Below are 5,856 nucleotides of genomic sequence, written 5' to 3'. Positions count from 1 at the left end.
AGCTCCTGTCCATATCTTCTAGGATATGTTGTGCTACATGGCACAAGTCCTCTCCTGTGATAGCATCTTCTCCCTCATCATTCCTGAGGAGAAATTCTCATCTCTGTGTTAGTGGCAAGAAGGCATCATACAGGCAAAGGGGACAAGACAACAGTCTCCAAGGGATTCATGAAACTGGCTTTCCAGGAAGCAGAGAGAGAAGAAGATATAGACAGCCATAACTCTCTCCATAAAGGGACACCACTTTGTTTCTCCTCCCACTGAGGAGCATATTTGCTCTTCAGCTCGCTTTCAACTTGAGGTGCAGAGAGGAGGAAACCCACAGTGTGGTGGAGACAAAGCAGAGGAAAGTTACTAGCATGTGGCAATATCTCGTGCTCTCAGCACTGCTCCTCTGGGTCCCAGGTACAGTCTGAGTGACCAAAGGAATGGGGTGGGGCAGGTAGGCCCAGAGTCCCAAGTTGATCCCAAGTTGAGGGACACATTCTCGTCACTGAGACAGGTATGAGGGGATATTTGGAGACCATGTCTCATCTGCTTTGAGATGCTGGGAGGAATGGAGAGAATCACCAAGGACCAGAGATTTAAGAGTTAAAATACACCCACCTGAGACTGTCAGAACCAAGAGTGAATCCCAGATGGGAGACTCCTAATGCACGTAAAGTCAATTCAGTCCACAGGGAAGGCAAATCTCAGCCAAGAATATTGCACAAAGATCCCTGTTTGTTTGCACAGGCAAGGTCTTTTCCATTTTCTGTCTTTTTCTCCTTCTCATTTTTCTCTCTGTGTTTCTCTCTTTCAAACTTTTTTTCTCTCCCTCCCCCACCTCCCCATTTTCTGCATTCACGCGTCCCTCATATTTCTGTCAAGTTTTTTTAATGCTTCTTTTCCAGGTATGGGGTCAGCCTATGTGGAGCAGCAGCCCTTTCTCACAGGGGCTCAGGAGAATCCGAAAACCCTGCAGTGTACATTGAAACAAACCAGCTGCAACTGGATGTACTGGTATAGGCGACGGGAAGGCAGGGAGCTGGAGGGACTCTTCAGCTCTCTAGCAAGTGGATCTGGCACCAACTTCACAGCTGAGCCCATGACAGCCCTGAGGAACAACACAAAATGGGACCTAACATGGAGAAGCCTTTCACTGTCAGACTCGGCTGTGTATTACTGTGCGTGCAACACTGCACAGTGACACAGAGCCCTGAGACAGCCAGCAAAAACCCAGAGAGATGGGAGGAAACGGAGTGCACACAGCTATGAATCAGAAGGTTATTGCAGGGCCATGGTTCCTAGTCAAATTGTCTAGGATACATACGGTGTCTCCAGATGGGCTGTAAAGATCCCCAAGAACTGCCATGCCATACATCTCAGGTTATGGCTCTTTCTCTCTCCTGCCCTCCTTTTTCTTTCCAAATGATTTTCTCTTAGTCCCTGTCCTCTCTACTATTCTTTCTTTCTTTCTTTCTTTCTTTCTTTCTTTCTTTCTTTCTTTCTTTCTTTCTTTCTTTCTTTCTTTCTTTCTTTTCCCCAATCCAATCATTAAGCCCATTCCCACTCCCCTGCAATGCTATCCCGTTCTGGCCCTCCCTGACCTCCTGTCCTGGCTACAGTGGCTGAGACAAGTGCTCTAGTGTGTTGCAGGGGGGTGGCTGCAGTCTGTGGAGCTGCCTTCGCATCTCCATGGGTTTCTGGGTGTCCCCTCTCTTCCGATGGACAGTATGTATGACTTCATATATTAGAAGAGACAGGCACTGGAAGGGATGCTGGAAGTCCTCTTCATTCCCTAAGAGGTGCAGACAACACATCACATATGACCCCAGATAACTACACAATCAAGAGGAACACAACAAAGCCCTTCATCCTTGTGATTCCCAGTTGCACTTACATCACATAGCCCTGTGTTGCTGGGCCTGCAGCCGAGGAGGGCAGTGAATAAGAGCTCCAGAGAGGTGCAGCAAAAGGAAATGGAGAGAAAGAGAGGGATAGGTATCTACATAGAGAGAGAGCAGCTCCCCATCCCAGTCCCTGGTGGGTGTCTTTTCCTCCTGCTTGTCATCACTGTGGAGGGAGAGGAACAGATTTGGTGGCACCCTTCTTCTATGCCCTAATGAGGCCTCTGTCCATCTAACAAATCTGCAATGTGACCAGCAGCAAATGAGAGTGGTGTCAGTGGAGAGGAAGTTCCATATAAGGGAGAGCGAGTGTTGAAACTGAGCCTGCAAGGGTATTTTCATCAAGAGCTTCAGGGGACCCTGACACATCAGACTGTCAGTGTCACAGTCACCAGCTCATAGACAGACACAGTGAGCGTGGAGGGTGGCTGGCTAAAGGCAGTGCCATCCTGAACTCCAGTGGAGTTAAGATCCCTTAACAATTGAGCTGAATCAGAAGTTTAAGAAAAGAAATGGTCAGCTGACTTGGGGATGAGTGCGCACAAACACCACTGCTGTGTACCGCATATGAGAGAACTGCCTATAGTGTTATTTATGCTATAGCAGTCCGTCCTTGTGAGCTCAGTAACGGTGTCTTCCTGTTGGGGTCCCAGGGCATGGCCACTAGGTAAGTCGAGGGGATGGAAGGCCATGAGTGTCGAGGAAGTCTCTTTGCTCAACCCCCCTTCACAGAATTCAGTCCTGGCTGGTCTGAGAAAGCCCTTGTACTCCCAAAGTAATGCTGCAGCTGCTGATAGAGTTGTTTTGTGTAGGTTTTGCTGGCGCCATGTTAGGATAATGGCAGGAATCAGCTACAAGGCCAAAGCCGCTTATTTGCCTCATTAATCGCAAGGCTAAGCAGGCTGTGCTGTTGTTTTGAATTGCTAAAATGCTCGTTAAAGGTTGCCGGAAAAAGTATTGTTGTAACCCATATAAGGCAAAGCAGTTTTACTTGGCTGATGTGTAATGCAATAGAGATAAGGAGTATAAAGGTATGTGACCCTGCCTGCTCAATGTGCAGGATTTGAGATTCTATTCTCCCTGTACCTTCTTTGGAGCTCCAAATAAACATTTCTGCTTCTCCACCCCGTTGTGTTTATTGGGTGACGCACACGGGGCAACGAACCCCTGCTGTTGCTTGCCTCCGGCACTGGGTGCCGGCAACATTCCCATTGGTGCACACGGTGTTGCAAATTCAGTGAATAGTTGCAGACAATATTAGATCTCAAGACGCTAGGCCACAGGTGTGTGGAGCAGCAGCTATAGTTGTGACAGAGCGTAGGGTGTTGCTGGAGAGTTCAAAGTCTCACCGTCACAGAGAAATGTCGAGATAACTCGGAACTGGAAGGCTGCTGTGATCAGAAAGTTGCTGAGAGCAGGCACGGTGCTGTCAGGTGAATGTAAAGTTATTAATGAAGGCATTTATTTGTTTAACACCAGTTCTTCTTGTGTGCATGTGGAGAATAACACAGCAGATTCCAGTCCAGCTCTGGTAGAGAACGAAGCGATTCCTAGCTGCTGACTGTTCAGATCTTGTGTGATATGAATGGGCAGATCTCAGGGGCATGAAAAATGTGATAAGCCCATACAACAAACTCGAAGGTATGCTGTGTGATCTCTCTGTAGCTTGCATGTTTAGTGGGAGTCTGGAGAGAAGAGTGAGGAGGAGAGAAAAAACTGCTTGGCTCTCTTGGTGGCTCTTTCCTCCAGCTCCTAGTTCTGTTACTGAACTGAAAACAAACACCCAAAATGCCCCTACTCCTCCACACAAATACCCCCACAGTAGCAATTAGGATCATACACACAGCTGTGTATGGGTCGTATCTCCTGCTAACATGTATTACAGTGATTCAGCTGCTGTCTCACTGAATATTCTCACTCTGCCTCCCCCCCCCGCCCCGAACAAAACTCACTCTCTCTCTCTCATCACTTCCTGTCTCACAGTTTCTGCCAGCTCTGCCAGAGGTTGGAAGTTCTGATTCAGGCTCAGGCTGTGTGTGTCTATGCAGCTGTCTCAGAGAGATCCGCAGCCAGACGTGCAGGTACCCAATGGTTCCCTCTTTGCTCTTCATGGTTGTCCCGTCCCCTTGGGGTAAGTGAGCACCATTGAAATCCATTAAATTAACCAACAGCTCATAAACGCGTGTACAGATCTGTTTGCTCTTATCAGAGACAGTAGAGATGGGACAGTTTATAGAGGGCATTTTTTCCATTTCACACAGTCCCCAGCTCCTGTGGTGTGGTTTCCAATGTTATATTTTCTAAGGATGTCTGCAGTGAGGTTATAAAATGAAGGCGGTAATCAATCTTCCACCCCGTGGTAGACCCCTCACCTTTGGAAATGTTTCCTGATCTCTAGCCAGAAATCCCATTAAACCCTCATCTAATTTAATTTCCATTTCCTTACAGGATGGGCCGTCCGTCAACCCCCAGACACAGTGGTCAGTCAGGGACAGCCACTCACACTGAACTGCTCTCTATCAACAACCCAAATCACGACCATGTACTGGTACAAGCAGGCTGTGGGGAAGGACGCAAAGCTGCAGCTGGTGATGTTTTCTACAGAAGGTTCCAGTGCAAATGTTGAGAAGCCATTTGAAGGTCACTTCCAGAGCAGTGGGATAAAAAACAATGTCCTGTCTCTGTCTGCAGAGAGAGCCCAGGTGCAAGACTCAGGCATATATTACTGTGCTAAGCAAGATCACACAGTGACTCAACTGCCGAAAGTTCTTAGTATAAACCTCCCGGCAAAGGGAAAGGACTTCCCTTCCCCCACACGCACACACACCTTTGCATCTTGTATCAGAAACACTCCTTCCTGCTCTAACAGCTTCATCTCTACTCCACTCACTTCCCTCTCTATCCTCCTCACTTGTCTCCTTTCTCCTGTTTTTCAGCACCTCTCCTCTATCCCTCCTTATCTCTTCTACATCTTCCTCTATTTTCCTGTTCCTCTCTCCTTCTCATCTCTCTTCACCCTCACTGAGTTCTTTCGTCCTTCCTTTCTCTATTCGATTCTCTTACTTTTCATGTCGCTTCTCTCCTTTTCCCTCAGTTTACTCATTGTTTTCTCCTTACTCCCCTCTCCCTTTTCTGTTCCGTAATTTCTTCTTTCATTCCCTCCTCTCTTCCTCCTCCCTTCAATGGGATGAAATTGATCAATCGGAGTCATTTCAGGCTGGATGTAGGACATAATTTCTCCCTTCTGTGCTCTTCTGCTTTCTCCCCTCGCTGCTCATTCCTCTCATTTCCCCTCTTTTACCCCTTTCCTCTCTTCACCTCGCCGTTCTCATTCCCCACTTTTCTTTTTTCTCCTTTGCACATTAAGGCCCTGGTTGGAACAACTGCACACCCCTAAGGCCACTGTTCCTCAGAGCACAATTCCAGCCCCAGGGACAGCACCACCAATTTCTGCCCTGCTGAGAGCCATAGCTCAGTAGGCACAGGAGATAGCTGTAATGTCAAAAACTGCTACAAGACATAATTTGCTGCTTGGCTTGCACTGAGCAAGCACATATGGACTAAGCATGCTCAGTAACATATTTTGAAGCCATTGCCCTTTTTCTGCCTTCACTTGTAAGTAAAATCTGCTGCCTGCTGTTTACAGGGGTTAAAAGGGGGCAAAGAGGGGCAAATTGGAGCAGGGGGAAAGGCAAAGTCTGTGCAGGAGGCAGAAACGGACTGTGCAGGGGGCTCAAACAGCTGGAGGGAGGGGCAGGAGAGAGGTGAGGGGAAAAATCAGGGAGTGGGGTAGGAGCTGGGGTTAAGCCCAGGGGTGAGGCACTGCTAGGATTGCCAGGCATCTGGTTTTCAACTGGAACACCTGGTCAAAAAGGGACCCTGGCAGCTCCAGTTGGCATTGTCGACTGGGCCGTTAAAAGCCTGGTCAGCGGCGCAGCGGGGGCCCGGGGCTAAGGCAGTCTCCCTG

General features: G+C 48.3%; 1 long non-coding RNA gene across 1 annotated transcript; it reads left to right on the top strand.

Annotated features, from left to right (window-relative positions):
* The first annotated feature begins 253 nt into the window (after positions 1-253).
* On the top strand, positions 254-1,179 carry LOC119567280. The gene is made up of 2 exons (XR_005227227.2): positions 254-405; positions 894-1,179. It is a non-coding gene; the product is annotated as an uncharacterized LOC119567280 (long non-coding RNA).
* Positions 1,180-5,856: the final 4,677 nt, after the last annotated feature.

Source organism: Chelonia mydas, chromosome 1 (genome assembly GCF_015237465.2).
Source record: "Chelonia mydas isolate rCheMyd1 chromosome 1, rCheMyd1.pri.v2, whole genome shotgun sequence".
In the NCBI taxonomy this organism is placed as follows: domain Eukaryota; kingdom Metazoa; phylum Chordata; order Testudines; family Cheloniidae; genus Chelonia; species Chelonia mydas.
This window is presented reverse-complemented; position numbering and strand designations above follow the sequence as displayed.